General features: G+C 34.2%; 1 long non-coding RNA gene across 1 annotated transcript in view; it reads left to right on the top strand.

Annotated features, from left to right (window-relative positions):
- Positions 1 to 564: 564 nt before the first annotated feature.
- Positions 565 to 17691, top strand: part of LOC136793682 (uncharacterized) — a 98151-nt gene continuing 81024 nt past the window's right edge. Inside the window, exon 1 of the long non-coding RNA XR_010839294.1 lies at positions 565 to 623. This is a non-coding gene — a long non-coding RNA (uncharacterized lncRNA). The remainder of the gene's footprint in view (positions 624 to 17691) is intronic.

Below are 17691 nucleotides of genomic sequence, written 5' to 3'. Positions count from 1 at the left end.
TAATCCTGATGTCATTAGGCTGTTGGAAAGCAGTGAGAATAACTGACCATCGGAATGTAGGCAAATGACTCTACCTTCCAGAAAATGGAGTCTAACCATCCCCTTCACTTTGAAGTTTAAGAAAGGGAAACATCCAGACTGAAGGCAATAAGGCAACTGCCCTTAGTATTCAAGGGTCCAAAGAGAAGGGATCCCAGGCCCATAGGAAAAGTGGAACAAAGGACAGGGGGTTAGAGTTCTGTTACCACCTACCATACCCAGTCCTCAATTCTGAATTCTATCCCCAGTGCTGCAGTAAGTTGTCTTGTGAATGAAAGATGGACATCTTTGAATAGGTCCTGGACCAGTAGTGTCAAGACAGGAACAGTAGTAGATAACTCCAGATGACCTTCCTACCTCTGATCAGTGGCTGTATTTGTCTGTAAAGATCCCTCTTATATTAACAGCTAATCATCAGGCACTAAATGAAATTATGTCTTCCCGGTATGTCTTTGAATATATCCTGCCCAAACCAACTGTGACTCAGCCATCATCATTCCCTAACACCTGAACAGCAGGAGAAACCTCTTATTGGTGCTCCTAAAAACTCCCTGGGAAGAGTTGGAGAAAGATTTATGGAAAAGGTAAGCCTTGGACTAAGAATTGAAGAAAAAAATACGGACGTTTGAGGTGGTCACAAGAGGAGGGGATGCTTGGTAAAGGAAGCAGCTTATAAATTCAGTGGTAGAAGAGAATAAAAGTGGAAGCAAAACAGGTAAGTGTGAGAATGACTGAGTAAACAAAAGCCAGATTTTGAAGTACCTTGTTTGTCATGTGTACAACGGTGAGCTATTAAAGAATTTTTCACATGGACATGAATATTCATATATGCATTTGAGAAAGTTTACTCTGATAATGGTTTGGAGAATGAATGGGAATAATGGGTAGTATGGTAGGCAAAATAATGGCCAAAGATGTCCACATCCTAGTCTCCTGAACCTGTGACTATGTTACCTTACATGGCAAAAGCAACTTTGCAGATGATCTTACGTTAAGGACCTTGAACTGGGGAAATTATTCTGGACTATCCAGGTGGGAAAAAGAGGATATAAGAGTAATGTGATGTGAAAAGAATTCAACTTATTGTTGCTGGAGTTTAAGAAGGAACCAGAGAGCCATGAGACAAGGAATGCACAGGCCCTCTAGACAGTTGAAAAGGCAAGGAAAGAGATTCTTTGCTAGAGCCTCCAGAAAGGAAGCAGCCCTCCTGAAACCTTGAATTTAGCCCAGTGAGACCGATGTTGGACTTTAACCTAAAGAACTGTAAGGAAATAAATTTGGGTTGTTTTAAGCCTTAGTTTGTGGTAATTTGTTACAGCAGCCACAGACAACTAATACAGATGATGAAACTGCTGGGAGAGAGACAAATGAGGAAGTTACTATAATCCATATCAAAGTAAATATTTCATTGAAAATGGTCATTCATTTTGACAAATGTAGGGTTTCCTTAGAAAGAGTAAATACAGGCAGAATTTGCCCTAATGATTTCATTTTCCAGAAGGACATGAAACATAATTTGCTTTGAGCAAAGATGAATTACCCACTTGTCAATATCCTTCAGTGAAGAAGAATGCTCTTTTAGATCTAGAATGAATGGAGCAGCAGGAAAAAAATGACAAGTTATGTAGATATTTGAGGCCTAGAAGAAAATGCTTTTTAATCAAATTAGTTGGCAATTTATCTGATCTTTTAAGGATATAATTCTTTTAATTAGCTCTTAAGCAAAGGCATGTCATTATTGGTTAATCATCAGTCTGTAAAGGATAATATTTTCCAATTGCTTGCCTTTAAAGGAGTTTCCATACATTTTGTGTCATGAACCTAAGGTCATAAACTACCAATTTAATTCTGCCAAAGACTATTTTATTGATTCAGTTTACATATTTTAAGGAAAGAAATACAATAAAGCTTAGAAATTCTGACAACCTGGCTTCAAATTCTGGTTTTACTAAGTAGTAGCTCAATGACTTTGTAGCTGAACCTTCTCAGGCTGTTTTCTCATTTGTAAGTTAAGAATACTGATAGTACCTATCCTGTGTGCTTGTTGGGAGGATTAAATAAGATGGTTACTTTACATATTGGATGTGATGTCTAGTACACGTAATAAGCATTCAGTAAATCTTAATTATTATCACTATAATGTTTAATACATGCACAAGCACATGGCAGGGGGTGGCACTAAAAAGTTGATGGGAGATACGTGAAACACATATGACATTTTGAGTGTTGAATTACAGTTATGTGCAATATTGCTGTCCTTCTCTGCTAAATTTCTTGTTCCTAAGCAGTAGACAGAGACTATGTGGTACCAAACAGTTTTCCAGATAGGCCGGAAAGATGAAGACTGAGTCCTTGCTATATTGGTACAAAATGTGAGGTAGAGGAAGAAAGAATTCCGAAGGGTTTATAATTTGAACTGTAGTTTGAATGACAGTAAAGATTTCAGAGACAGAAGAGAGTGTTCAAGAGAAGAATTTTGGGAGAAAAATTAAAATGTTTTTAAAGGTGGGGATAGAATTTAGTTTGACTAAAATGTAGAGAGTTCTTATGAGGGTGATTGATGAGACCTCAGATTGATAGCTTTCGGAAGGCAAAATCTTTTTTTTAAGGACTTATTTATCTTATAACTAGGAGTTTGTACCTTTTGAGTACTTTTTCACATTTTGCCCTTTCCCTGCCCCCTGTTTCTGGCAACTGCCAGTCTGTTCTCTGTATCTATAAGTTTGTTTATTTCTTTAGATTCTATATATGAGATCTTATGGTATTTGTCTTTCTCTCTCTGACTTATTTCACTTAGCATAATGTCCTCAAGGCCTATCCATGTTGTTGCAAATAGCGGTATTTCCTTCTTTTTTCTGGCTGAGTGATATTTATGTATATTCACATTGTCTTTATCTCTTCATCTGCTGATGGACACTTTGTTTCTGTCTTGGCTATAGTAAATAATGCTGCCATAAACATGGTGGTACAGATATCTTCTTGAGATAGTGATTTTATTTCCTTTACATAAATACCCACAAGTGAAATTACTGGACCATATGGTACCTCTATTATTTAATTTTTTCGGGAACCTCCATACTGTTTTCCATAGTGGCTGTACCATTTTACATTCCCACCAACAGTGCAGCAATATTCCCTTTTCTCCACATCCTTGGCAACACTTATTATTTTTTATCATTTTGAAAACAGCCATTCTAACAGGTATGTGGTAATATCTCATTGTGTTTTTATTTGCATTTCCCTAATAACTAATGATGTTGAGCACCTTTTTTTTTTTTCATGGAAAGGCATTTTATTTTAAATATAGCAGTGTGTACATGTCAATCCCAAACTCCCAGTCTATCCCTCTCCCTGCCCTTCCCCACTGGTAACCATAAGTTCGTTCTCTTAAGTCTGTGAGTCTGTTTCTGTTTTGTAAATAAATTCATTTGTATCATTTCTTTTAAGATTCCACATATAAGTGATATCATATGGTATTTGTCTCGCTTACTTCACTTAGTATGATAATCTCCAGGTCCATCCATGTTGCTGCAAATGGCATTATTTCATTCTTTTTAATGACTGAGTAATATTCCATTGTATATATGTACCACTTCTTCTTTATCCATTCGTCTGTTGATGGGCATTTAGGTTGCTTCCATGTCCTGGCTATTGTAAATAGTGCTGCAATGAACATTAGGGTGCATGTGTCTTTTTGAATTATGGTTTTCTCAAGGTATATGCCCAGTAGTGGGATTGCTGGGTCATATGGTAATTCTGTTTTTAGTTTTTTAAGAAACCTCCATAATGTTCTCCATAGTGGCTGTACCAATTTTACATTCCCACCAACAGTGCAAGAGGGTTCCCTTTTCTCCACACCCCCTCCAGCATTTATTGTTTGTAGATGTTTTTTGATGATGGACCTTCTGACTGGTGTGAGGTGATACCTCATTGTAGTTTTGATTGAATTTTTCTAATAATTAGCGATGTTGAGCATCTTTTCATGTGCTTCTTGGCCATTTGTATGTCTTCTTTGGAGAAATGTCTCTTTAGGTCTTCTGCCCATTTTTTGATTGTGTGGTTTTTTTTGTTTTTTTATATTGAGCTGCATGAGCTGTTTGTAAATTTTGGAGACTAATCCCTTATCGGTTGCCTTGTTTGCAAAATATTTTCTCCCATTCTGTGGGTTGTCTTTTCATTTTGTTTCTGGTTTCCTTTGCTGTGCAAAAAACCTTTCCTTTTAATTAGGTCCCATTTGTTTATTTCTGTTTTTATTTCCATTACTCTGGGAGGCGGATCGAAAAAGATCTTTCTACGATTTATGTCAAAGAGTGTTCTGTCTATGTTTTCCTCTAAGAGTTTTATAGTATCTGGTCTTTTAGGTCTTTAATCTATTTTGAGTTTATTTTTGTGTATGGTGTTAAAGAATGTTCTAATTTCATTTTTTTACATGTACCTGTCCAGTTTTCCCAGCACAATTTATTGAAGAGACTGTCTTTCCTCCATTTTCTAGTCTTACCTCCTTTGTAGTAGATTAATTGCACCTGTTAGTCATTTGTATGTCTTCTTTAAAAAAATACCTGTTCAGATCCTCTGCCCATTTTTTTCATTGGATTATTTGTTTGCTTTTCTATTTAGTTGTGTGAGTTTAAAAGGCACTGAATCTTACACTAGGAGTGTGAACTTCACTTAGTGGTGAGTGAGGAGAAATTGATTAGCCTGGGACTCTATATGATGACCTTGGTAGCTATGTGCAGGCAGGATGGTGGTAAGACTTCAGAGGGCGGTAGATCATCAGGAAAAATTGTAGTCCATACACATTTGAGGTAATCTGACCTTTAAATAATGCTGGCCTGAACTAGGAACTAAACATAGGCAATTAAATCTAGCGACATTAAAATGTGAAAAAGAAAAAAATCCATCAATAAGGGACTTGTAAAATTCATGTAGTTATTATAAAAAGAAATACTAGTCAGCTATTAAAAATAGCAAGAGAATTCCATCTACATCCATCACTTACAAGTAAGAGAAGAAAAGCAGTAGGCAAAATAGTATGTATCATATGATACCATTAGGATAAATACAGTTATATAAACGTTTTAATAAAAATTACTTATGGGAATAGAGATAGGGGAAGGGCTGTTATTTTTAATTTTATAATGATGTACCACTCAAATTTTTTACAACAAACATTATTTTAACCATAACATTTAAATATTAAACAATAATAAGCTTTGTAAATTAGATCATCGGTAAGAACATAAGTATCCAACTCCCTAGAAGGCTAAGTAATTTGCACATAGCACGATCTCAATAATTACTTGTTGGAAAGAATGAATGACTAAAATAAGAGGCAATAAATCCATAGAATTCTAAAATAATGGATCCAGCTTTTAAATTACTCCGGATCAGGGAAACTGAGAATTGATCTTCTAATTATGATTCCCCATAAATTATGAAAACAGACTGCAGTCATTACCTCAACTTTTTTTCACCTGTAAAATGGCGGTTGCTGTTTCATTCTATTGAAGACATGTTAGAGAAAAATGCTGTTTCTTTGATAACTATGTGATATTGAAGGGTACCTACTCTAAAGTTGTCATGTATAAATCTTTAAAGATTTGAGAACTGGTGTTCTGTTATTTAATTTTATGTTTCAACATGTGATTTGAGTCATAAAGCAAGAACTACTATAGTAAAAGTACTGCTCTGAAGCATCGTACTGAGGCATGGACTTGTTTCACTGCAGGAAACCCATGTCCCTCCTGGGTACTAATGCAGAATACCTGCAAAACATGTGCCTTTTTGCTCTTCACACATCCATGTTATAAAGGTAGAAGAACAGAATTATAATTTGTCCAGTAAATTTTACTTTATTGAATATCAGTATCTCTGAAGCTAGCAGCCATGAAAATAAATTACATGCCACTTATAGATGCAATTTGTATGGCTTTTATTTTCGTACAGATGTGAACATGAGGACAGACATCTTTAGTTTAAGTTCTACAGGCACACTCCTGGCACCAAGGCCCTAGTAACATACATCATGCATGTTGCCAAGTGTACCTCAAATACATTCTCTTAACTTAATCCTTTGACCACGGCCCATCACATTTACTAAAACTCATTCCTTTTTTTTGTCAAGACGCTGAATGATAGCTCTTCCCAAACGTTATCAGTCAGCCTTCTTAAAAAGTCTGGAGGGCAATTCTGCAGTACCAAGACCCAAGTTTTAAAAAGTTAAAGAGAACACCAGAATGAATCCATCAAAAAATATAAAAGAAAACCATTTTTTTCCCCTCAAGAAAAAAAAAAAAAAAACTCCATGAAAAAGAAATCAGAAGCAGCCAGCTAAATTAAAATGCACTGTTTTCCCCATCTTTCCCCTGCAGGAGAAAGTGAAATGGCCTCTTGCAGAAAGCAGCTCGCTTTCTTATCTGCTGTAATACATACAAGCAGTTGTGACTTACTCTCTTGAAGTTTACCATCAGGCAGACAGGAGAACCATCGACACGCATAAGTAAAACACAGTTATCTCGGAGAACCTCTTTACAAATTTAGGAGAACAGGCTGTTCATCCTTTTCCTCATTGTCATCAGGCATTCTCATCGTCACGCAGTTACCCTCCTCTTCATCTTGCCCGTCACCTTTGTTATTGTTGTCAACTTCGTCATCTTTATGATTTTTGTTACTATTACTCCCTCCTCCTCCTCTTCACCAGCATCACCTTCACCACAACCACAATAATCCCTTCTGTTCAGCACTTTACAGAAATGATCTTTGAAATCTCAACAAAGTAGGTATTATTGCTATACTTTAAAGATGAAATGATAAATGGTCTTAATAATTTGTCCAAGTCCACACAGAAGATTAAGTAAAAGAGCTAGGCCTTCCGAGAACACAGTATTATCTTCTTGAGCTGTTCAAGTCCTTTCTAGAAAACTCCTAATTGGATTTGACCCTTCAGAACCAGAACTGCACAAAACAGTGTATCTTTTGACAAGGTGACTCAGAGAGAAGAAACCACCTTGAAAAAACTCTCTATATGTGTGTCTTCTTTCTTGCCTCTGATCTATTGCCCACCTCCACAGCTGTTATGTGGAAATCAAATCCCTATCCATACCTTGTGGCACAGGCTGCAATTGCTTTTGTCCTGTCTACTCAACAACTGGCTGCAGTACAGGGAGCCTTATCTGGGAGTTTTTAACCTAACCTGCTTTAGTTCTGCAATAAGAGTCCAGGACTCCTGAGGTTATAGCTCAGCTCTGCCATGAAATCTTTGAAAGGTATAATGTCCTTTATTGGGGCTTCAAATTATCTATCTGTAATTGATGTGTGTTAATTTTAAATTTCTTTTCAGGGTTCAGATTCTACATGCCACCAAATGTAAAAAAAAGATTTTACATGACAAAAGTAGACTTGCTTATTTGCTTCACAAGTGAATCAACTACTCAAGAAACATTTAAGTTCTCCCCCCAAAATAGTTATAGCAGTAAAATGGAAGGATATCAGCCATAGTATCATCCTTTCAAAACAACAATTGCTAAGACTTTAGAAATCTTCTTTCCAGCTTTTATCTTCTCTGTATAGATGTTTAGGTAATAATGAATATGATATATATACAGTTTTGTACCTTTTTTCACTTGATGGAACAGTGTAAACAATTACTGTGATTTTTACAATCTCTGTAGCAAGCCAGATTACTGGCAGCATAATAATAATTGCATGTACAGTGATGAGGTTTTTTTTCTTTTTTAATATAAGTGATCACTAGCTACAGTTATTTAGGCCATTTCCAATTTTTCCTTAAAATGCTCCAGTGAACATCTTAATCTATAGGTGCTGTTGGAAAAATGTTATGATCAAAAGTATGGAACATGTTTTAAGGGTTACCAAAGCACATTCACCTTTCACTGGATGTTTTAAGTAACTGAGTTATCAGGAATGTGACTGTTGTTGACTCTGTCTATGAAAAATATAAGGCCAAGATCACAGAGCTAATAAATAGCAGAACCTGGCATTCAAACCTGGGCTTTACGAGAAAGTCATACTGATAATGTTCTTTCTCTTTCTACTGTCCCTGGGGAACCCCATTCCCTTCACTGGGTACCTACAAATCAATAACACTAAAATCAGCCATCTCTGGAGTTCCACATCCAGATTTCTAACTGCCTAGAATATATATATTTTCTGTAGATATTCCTATAGAATTTAAAATGCAGTCCTTCTGCAACTAAACTGTCTTTCTTCCATTTCTCCTCTGGTTTCCCCTATGCCATTATTCCTAGCCCCAAACAGATGTCTCCATCTTTCTCCCAATAAATCATTATAAGCCCAGCAGATTAATTTCCTGAATACTTTCCAAAAAAGTTGGTCCTCTATTCTCACTGCTAGGATTCAGGCCGCCATCTTTTCCAGCCTAGATGACTAAAACAACCTTCATTTATTACCCTTTTTCATTTTTTTCCTTCTATAATCCACTCTTCACACTAATATTATATCTCTGAAACCAATTAAAAAAATTGATTTTGAGGCAAAAGCCTTCAATAACTTGCTACCATACTCCTGATCATTACATATATGCATAGCTCTTCATAATCCATTCCCAAGCTAACATCTGGCTTAATCTATTTTCCTTCCTGGTTTCAATGATCACACTGAATTACAACTGAGAACCCCAAACTTCATAAACATTCAAGCCTCCAGGCTTTTTTTTTTTCACCGACTTCTTACTAGCCCTATTGTTTTTCTCCCTCAGTGAAATTTCCACTCCTCTTTCAATATTGGCTATTCACAAAATCCTGAATTTTCCCATGAAGAGTTGAAATGTCTTCCTATAGGCTTGTATCAATTTGTGCATCTGTATATTAAACCACAAATTATACTCTCAGCTATTTGTTTATTCCTCTCTCTCTCCTTCTACACTCAACTTTCCTCAATGACAAGGCATATTTCATTCATCTGTGTGACTTGTAGCAGGTGGAATTTTCCCCGGAACGTGGAAGTAATAATTGTATCTAGTGCCTCTCTACGCTACCACATTGTCTATAATGCAAAGTTTGCTTCAACCAGCCCAAAACCAGTGCAGCGTAAAGTGGATCCCCTAGCTTGTGGCAGAAATTGTGTTACCCACAATGATCTATATTCTGGGCATGGCTCAGAACCTGGAGATGTTAATAAAGTGACTGATTGAAATGGTGTCAATAAATGACCCAAACCTTATTCTTAGCCCTCCTTGTTTTTAAAGAATTCAAGCCCAAGATTAGCCCTGATAATTAAGCTATTTCTGATGTGAGCAGTAGGCATGATTTGAGCTATAAAGAAAATGAGGGCAGACTCCAATGCCTGTCAAACCATCAACCCAGCCACTTTATGGAGATTTTTATAACTTATTTAATCATTTCTCTCTGAAGACTGTGTCAAATATATTATGTGGGATTGTTCTTTTTGTGTTGTTTGCCTTACACTCCATAATATATATAAATGAAGTTTTGTAAGCGGCACGTAATTTATAATAAGGAGGCTGCAGATGCAGAGAATTGACAGGTAGTTTAATATTTTCTTTAAAAATATCTATTCCCTAATTTGTAGATTTTGATAACTCTCTTCATTTAAAGAGTGGAAGGGGGAAACGAGAGTGTGGGTTAATTTTACATTTATATAGAGTTTCTTAATTGGATAAAATCCTGGATAATACAGCTACTAAATAAATCCTTCTGTGATGGTAATGATTGGGTCCCAAGAGAGCAAAGCTATTTGGGGTAAATTTTTGTTTTTATTACCCTTTCAAAGGTGAAGAGAATTCTGCAAGTTACTTATCCCATGTTTATCTTTCTAAACCAACTTTTGATGAGAAAACAATTAGACCAATGAGGATCATGCACTCTGGCATATTCATACTTGTGAAAAAGCTAAGAACATGAATTTTTTTTACTATAGAGAAATAAGTGGCTGAAAGTTACAAGTTCAATCTTCATTCCTAAGACCTAGTGAAACATAAACAAATCATAAAACATATATGCAAATCACATTGTACTCCAGAATTATAACCATCAAGAAATTGTCCATTTATTAAATTTATAGTATGTGGATGAACATCAGGAAAGGCCATTGAAATTTGGGTTGACTGTAAGTATAAAAAATTAAAAACTAGATAGAAATATGGTAATTAAATTATGACATTGGGATCTTGGTTTTATGCCAAAACCCATATAATATACAGGAGGATTAAAATTCATTTTAAAAAATTAATAAAATATAAGATGGGATATTTATCAAAGTTACAAAGAAATAAAAATATTTAACACAAAAAAAGTCTCAAAGAGAAAGATTGACAGATTCTAATATATAACATTAAAAAACCTCTTTAGGGCTTCCCTAGTGGCGCAGTGGTTGAGAGTCCGCCTGCCGAGGCAGGGGACACGGGTTCGTGCCCTGGTCCGGAAAGATCCCACGTGCCACGGAGCGCCTGGGCCCGGGAGCCACGGCCGCTGAGCCTGCGCGTCCAGAGCCTGTGCTCCGCAACGGGAGAGGCCACAACAGTGAGAGGCCCGCATAACGCAAAAAAACAAAAAAATAAACTCTTTAAATAAAAACCAACAAGCCAAAGCAAAGCAAGGAAGATGAGTTTAGAAAAAATATTTTCATTAAACATGGAAAACAGTGATTATATACAGCCTACAAAGATGTAGGCTTTACACATCAATAAAACCTGATAGGAAGAAATCAAGATAGAAATAAATTAATGGGTAATAATTATAGTCAAATTATAGAGGAAATATAGACAGTAAAGGCACACATAGAATGATGCCTTGATTGTTATACTGTGTCACATTCACAATGTTATAAATATGTAGTATAGTTATTAAAACATGGTCTACAAATTTTTTACCAAAGTTATGAAAGTGGTTGCATCTGGGAACAAAGATGAGAATTAAATTGAAAAAAAGAACAGAGGAGATTTAAAATTTAAATTAATATTATAGTCACAATAGCCATTATTTATTATTTACTACGTACTAGCCTCATTCTAAATACTTGTCCATACTATCTCATTTGATTCTCATAATAACCCTGTTAGAGAATTATTAAAACTATCTTCAGATTATATATGAGAGAAACAAGGGGCAGAGAAGTTATTTGCCAAAGGCCACAACACACAGTGAATATTCAAGTCATGATTTAATTATATTTATTAATATAATTATTAATTTATATATACATTAAATTATATTTATTTCTTTTTTAAATTAAAATTTATTTCACTTTAATTTATACAAGAAAATAGAATTAGCAAAAGTAATTCATGCTATTTCAGATTTTTACATTACTTATAAATTTTAATACCTGATAAGTATATCTTTGATAGTAATATATCTATATTAACTAATCTGAAATCATGTGAGACATTGATTAGGTAGTTTGTAATTTATGTATTTTGTTACAAGGAACTCTATTTTAAGCCAACTATGATAGAACATAAATAACAGTAAATGATGCATACTGTGTGATTTTATTTTTATACACCTTTGATCATGGTAAAGAATCATAGTTACTGAGTTTTAAAGTGTATTTTAAAGTATTCAAAATCATTCTATGACTAAAGAACAATAAAATAAATGTTAAAAGACACAACCATTATAATTCACAACTTCAGAATAATAGAAATATTTAATGATTGATTTTAGTTCTTCTAATCTTGAGATTTATGATATTTGGTAAATCAGGAGTTCTGAGTATCTTAAAATTTCCATGCATTTTAAATATAAATCTTCAAAGCATCTAGGAATATGTTACTTATTATTCAAATATGAGAACTGAATTTAACCAAAAGTTTAGTTCATAATTCCTCTTTTTATTATATAAATTTCAGGTGTGCATCATTGTAATACAACATTTGTACACATTACAAAGTGACCACCACCAAATGTTTAGTCATCATGCATCATCATACAGCTGACCCCTTCCTCCATTTCACCTTCTCCCAACCCCCTTCCCCTCTGGTAACCACTAATCTGTTCTCTATATCTATGAGTTTGTTTTTGGTTTTGCTTTCTGTTTGTTTTATATTTTTAGAGTCCACTTATGAGTGAAATCATATGGTATTTGTCTTACTCTGTCTCACTTATTTCACTTAGCATAATACCTTCAACGTCAGTGCACATGATCACAAATGACAGTATTTCTGTCACAAATGCACCCCAATTATGAATGGGGGTGCATATATCTTTCCAAATGAGTTTTTATGTTCTTTAGATAAATACCCAGAGGTAGAGCTGGGTCATATGATAGTTCTATTCTTAATTTTTTGAGGAATCTCCATACTGTTTTCCAGAGTATCTGTTCAAATTTATAGTTCTACCAACAGTGTATGAGGGTTCCCTTTTCTCTACATCCCCTCCAACATTTGTTATTTCTTATCTTTTTGATAGCAGCAATTTTAATACATGTGAGGCTATATCTTGTTGTGGTTTGATTTGTGTTTTCCTAATAATTAGTAATGTTGAACATTTTTCATGTTCCTTTTGGCTATCTATGTATCTTCTTTGGAAAAATGTCTATTCATATCTTGTACTTATTTTTAACCAGACTATTTTTCTTGTTGAGTTGTATGAGTTCTTTATATATTTTGGATATTATATTACATATATATGTGTATATATATATATATATGTGTATATATATATTATACCCTTATTGGATATACAATTTGCAAATATCTTCTCCCATTCAGTAGGTTTCCCTTTCATTTTGATGATAGTTTCCCTCATGTGTAGAAGCTTTGTAGATTTGAAGCTTTGTCCTGTTTGTTTATCTCTGCTTTTGTTTCCTTACCTTTAGAGTCAGATCCACAAAAATCATCAGTGAGACCAATGTTCATGAGGTTATCACCTATGTGTTCTTCTAAGAATTTTATAGTTTCAGGTCTTTTATTCAAGTCTTTAATTCATTTTGAGTTCATTTGTGTGTATGGTGTATTGAAGATACTGTCTTTTCTTCATTATATGTTCTTTGCTTCTTTGTTATAAATTAATTGTCCATACAGATGTAGGTTTATTTCTGGGTTCTAAATTCTGTTCAATTCTGTCTATTTTTGTGTCAGTACCATAACATTTTGATTACTATATCTTTGTAGTATAGTTTGAAATCAGGGATTGTGATATCTCCAGTTTTGTTCTTTTTTCTCAAGATTGTTTTTGCTATTTAGAATATTCTGTGGTTCCATATAAACTTCAGAATTATTTGTTATAATCCTGTGAAATGTGGCATTGGAATTGTGATAGGGATTGCATTGACTCTATAGATTGCTTTGGATAGTATAGATATTTTAACAGTATTGATTCTGTCAATCCATGAACATGACATATTTTTCCATTTATTTGTTTCTTCTTCAGTTTCTTTCATCAATGCTTTTTATAGTTTTCAAGTTACAAGTTTTTCACCTCATTGGTTAAATTTATTCCTAGGTATTTTATTCTTTTTTTATGCAGTTGTAAATAGGATTGCTTTCTTATCTTCTCTTTCTTATAGTTCATTATTAGTGTAAAGAAACAACCCAGATTTCTGTGTATTGATTTTGTATCCTATAACTTAACTGAATTCACTGTAACAGTTTTTTGATGGAGTTTTTAGGATTTTCTACATATAGTATTTTGGTATCTGCAAATAGTGACATTTTTTAATTTGGATGACTTGTTTTTCTTTTCTTGCCTAATTGCTGTGGCTAGGACTTCCAATACTATGTTGAATAAAAGTAGTGAGAGTGGGTATCCTTGTCTTGTTCCTGATCTTAGAGGAAAAGCTTTCAGATTTACATTGTTGAGTATGATTTTAACTGTGAGCTTGTCAATTATGGCCTTTAGTGTGATGACGTATGTTCCCTCTATACCCACTTTGTTGAAAATTTTGTCACAAGTTTTTACAGCATCTACTAAGATGATCATGTGATTTTTATTCTTCATTTTGTTAATTGTGAATGTTGAAATATCCTTGCATCCCTGGAATAAATCTTATTGATCTTGGTCTATGATCCTATTTATGTATTGTTGAATTTGGTTTGTTAGTATTTTATTAAGGATTTTGCATCCATGTTTATCAAGGATATTGACCTGTAATTTGTGTGTGTGTGTGTATGTGTGTGTGGTGTCCTTGTCTGATTTTGGTATCAGGGTAATGCTGGCTTCATAAAATGTGTTTGGAAGGTGTCCCACCCTCTTCATTATTTTTTGAAGAATTTGAGAAGAATAGGTGTTAAATTTTTTTTTGAATATTTTGCTAAATTTACCAGTGAAGCTGTCTGGTCCTAGATTTTGATTGTTGGGTGACTTTTATTTCTGTTTCAGTCTCTTTACTAGTAGTCAATGTATTCAGATTTTGTATTTCTTCATGATTCAGTTTTGGAAGATATGTTTCTAGAAATTTATCCATTTCTTCTAGGTTGTTCAATTTTTGGTGTATAATTGTTCATAGTTGTCTCTTATGATCCTTTATTTCTGTAGTATCAGTTGTAACTTCTTTTTCATTTCTGATTTTATTTATTTACGGCCTCTCTCCTTTCTTCTTGGTTAGTGTACCTAAAGGTTTGTCAATAATCTGTTTTACCAAAGAACCAGCTCTTAGTTTCATTGATCTTTTCTATTTTTTTTCTATTTCATTTATTTCCTCTATGATCTTTTTATTTCCCTTCTTTTACTAATTTGGGCTGTGTTCTATTTTTTCTTTCCTTTTAGTTCCTTTAGATATTTTCTTTTGGATTTTTCTTGTTTCTTGAAGTAAGCCCGTATTGCTGTGAATTTCCTTCTTAGAACAACTTTTGCAACATCTGTTAGATTTTAGTACATTTTATTTCTGTTTTAATTTGTCTCTGAGTTTTTTTAAAATTTATCCTTTGATTTTTTTGATAACCCATTGTTGTTCCGTACCATATTGTTTAATCTCCATGCTTTTTGTATGCTTTCATATTTTTCCTAATTGATTTCTAGTTTTATATGATTATGGTCAGAGAAGATTCTTTATATGATTTCAATGTTCTTGAATTTATTGAGGCTTCTTTTATGACCTAACATGTAATCTATCCTTAGGAATGTTCTGTGTGCAGTTGAGAAGAATGTGTATTCTGTGGCTTTGGATGGAATATATCAAGTTATATTCTGTATATATCAAGTTAATTTGGTCTAAAGTGTTAAGTCCCAGGTTTCTTTACTGATTTTCTGTCTGGATAATTTATCTGTGGTGCAAGTGGTGTGTTAAAATCCCCTACTATTTGTATTACTTTCAATTGCTCCCTTTAATTCAATTAATATTTGCTCTATATAACTTAGTTCTCCTATGTTGAGTGTATATACATTTATAAATGTTATATCTTCTTGTTGTAATATCCCTTCACCATTATTTAATGTCCTTCATATTTTATTACAGTCTTTGTTTTAAAGTCTATTTTATCTGATATAACTATAGCTACTTCTGCTTTCTTTTTATTTCCATTCATGTAGAGTATCTTTTTCCACCCCTTCACTTTCAGTCTGTGTCCTTTCTCCTGACTTGAGTCTCCTGTAGACAGTATATAAATGTGTCTTGTAGTTTTGATCCATTCAGCCACTCTGCCTTTTGAATAACAAATTTAATCCACTTACATTTAAGGTAACTATTAATAGGTATGCACATATTGCCATTTTGTTAATTGCTTTCTGGCTGTTTTTGTAGTTCCTCTCTGTTTCTTTCCTCATCATGCATTCCCTAGAGTTCCATAGTTTTCCCAGACATGTTCCTTGTTGATTTTCAAATTCAGGTGTTTTGTGGACTTTTCTGTCCTGTATAGGATCTCGTGCTTGGGGTACCTGATGTGGAGCTTGAATACCTCTCTCCTCATGGAAAAAAAATCTGTACCTTTTTCATCTCTCTCAATTGTGGATTGCTGTGGCTGGGTGTGTCTATTTTTTTAATTTTTAAACTTTTTTCCCTTGGCAAAACTGTATTTTTGCTTCTCCTACCCATCTCAGTGCTATACTTTTACCCATAGTTGTGGAGGCTCTGTTCATCCAGTTTTCCAGTCCCTTTCAGAAATAATTATTCCATATGTAGTTGTGGATTCATTTTGTCCATGAAAGGAGGTAAGTTTAGGGTTTCTCTTTACCACCATCTTGAATACTCATTCATTAATATTTCTCTTACAAAATAAATCTCAATACTGGCAAATTTTTGGTGAAAATTCTACATATTTTCAGTACTGATGATCTTGAAAATTAATACAGATTGTTTACACAAAATTGTATCAAGGCATAGCAAAAGCTATTAAAATGCTCATACACATTGATCCAGCATTTTCCCTTCTAGGGAAATAATTTAAAGATCAAAAATATTTTTGAGGTAGTACCTATAAAAGAAAACTTTGTAATCTACATTTCAATATACTGAGGTTCATAAACATTAAAATACTATGGAAGATTTTTTTTTTTAGAACTTTAATTTTTTTTAACATCTTTATTGAAGTATAATTGCTTTACAACGTTGTGTTAGTTTCTGCTGTATAACAAAGTAAATCATCTATATGTATACATATATCCCCATATCTCCTCCCTCTTGTGCCTCCCTCCCACCCTCCCTTTCCCACCCTTCTAGGTGGTCACATAGCACTGAGCTGATCTCCCTGTGCTGTGTGGCTGCTTCCCATTAGCTATCTATTTTACATTTGGTAATGTATATAGGTTAATGCTACTCTCTCACTTCATCCCAGCTTACCCTTCCCCCTCTCAGTGTCCTCAAGTCCATTCTCTATGTCTGCGTCTTTATTCCTGTCCTGCTCCTAGGTTCATCAAAACCATTTTTTTTTAGATTCCATATATATGTGTTAGCCTATGGTATTTATTTTTCTCTTTCTGACTTACTTCACTCTGTATGAAAGACTCTAGGTCCACCCACTTCATTACAAATAACTCGATTTCATTTCTTTTTATGGCTGAGTAATATTCCATTGTATATATGTGCCACATCTTCTTTATCCATTCACCTGTCGATGGACACTTAGGTTGCTTCCATGTCCTGACTATTGTAAATAGTGCTGCAATAAACATTGTGGTACATGTCTCTTTTTGAATTATGGTTTTCTCAGGGTATATGCCCAGTAGTGGGTTTCCTGGGTCATATGGTAGTTCTATTTTTAGTTTTCTAAGGAATCTCCATACTGTTCTCCATAGTGGCAATATCAATTTATATTTCCACCAACAGTGCAAAAGGGTTCCCTTTTCTCCACACCCTCTCCAGCATTTATTGTTTGTAGATTTTTTGCTGATGGCCATTATGACCAGTGTGAGATGATACCTCATTTGATTTGCATTTCTCTAGTGATTAATGATGTTGAGCATCCTTTCGTGTGTCTGTTGGCAATCTGTATATCTTCTTTGGAGAAATGTCTATTTAGGTCTTCTGCCCATTTTTGGATAGGGTTGTTTGTTTTTTTGATATGGAGCTGCATGAGCTGCTTGTATATTTTGGAGATTAAACCTTTGTCAGTTGCTTCATCTGCAAATATTTTCTCCCATTCTGAGGGTTGTCTTTTTGTCTTGTTTATGGTTTCCTTTGCTGTGCAAAAACTTTTAAGTTTCATTAGGTCCCATTTGTTTATTTTTGTTTTCATTTCCATTTCTCTAGGAGGTGGGTCAAAAAGGATTTTGCTGT

This window comes from Kogia breviceps, chromosome 2, assembly GCF_026419965.1.
Source record: "Kogia breviceps isolate mKogBre1 chromosome 2, mKogBre1 haplotype 1, whole genome shotgun sequence".
Lineage (NCBI taxonomy): Eukaryota > Metazoa > Chordata > Mammalia > Artiodactyla > Physeteridae > Kogia > Kogia breviceps.
The sequence above is the reverse complement of the archived record's forward strand: the minus strand, read 5'-3'. Positions and strand labels throughout refer to the sequence as shown.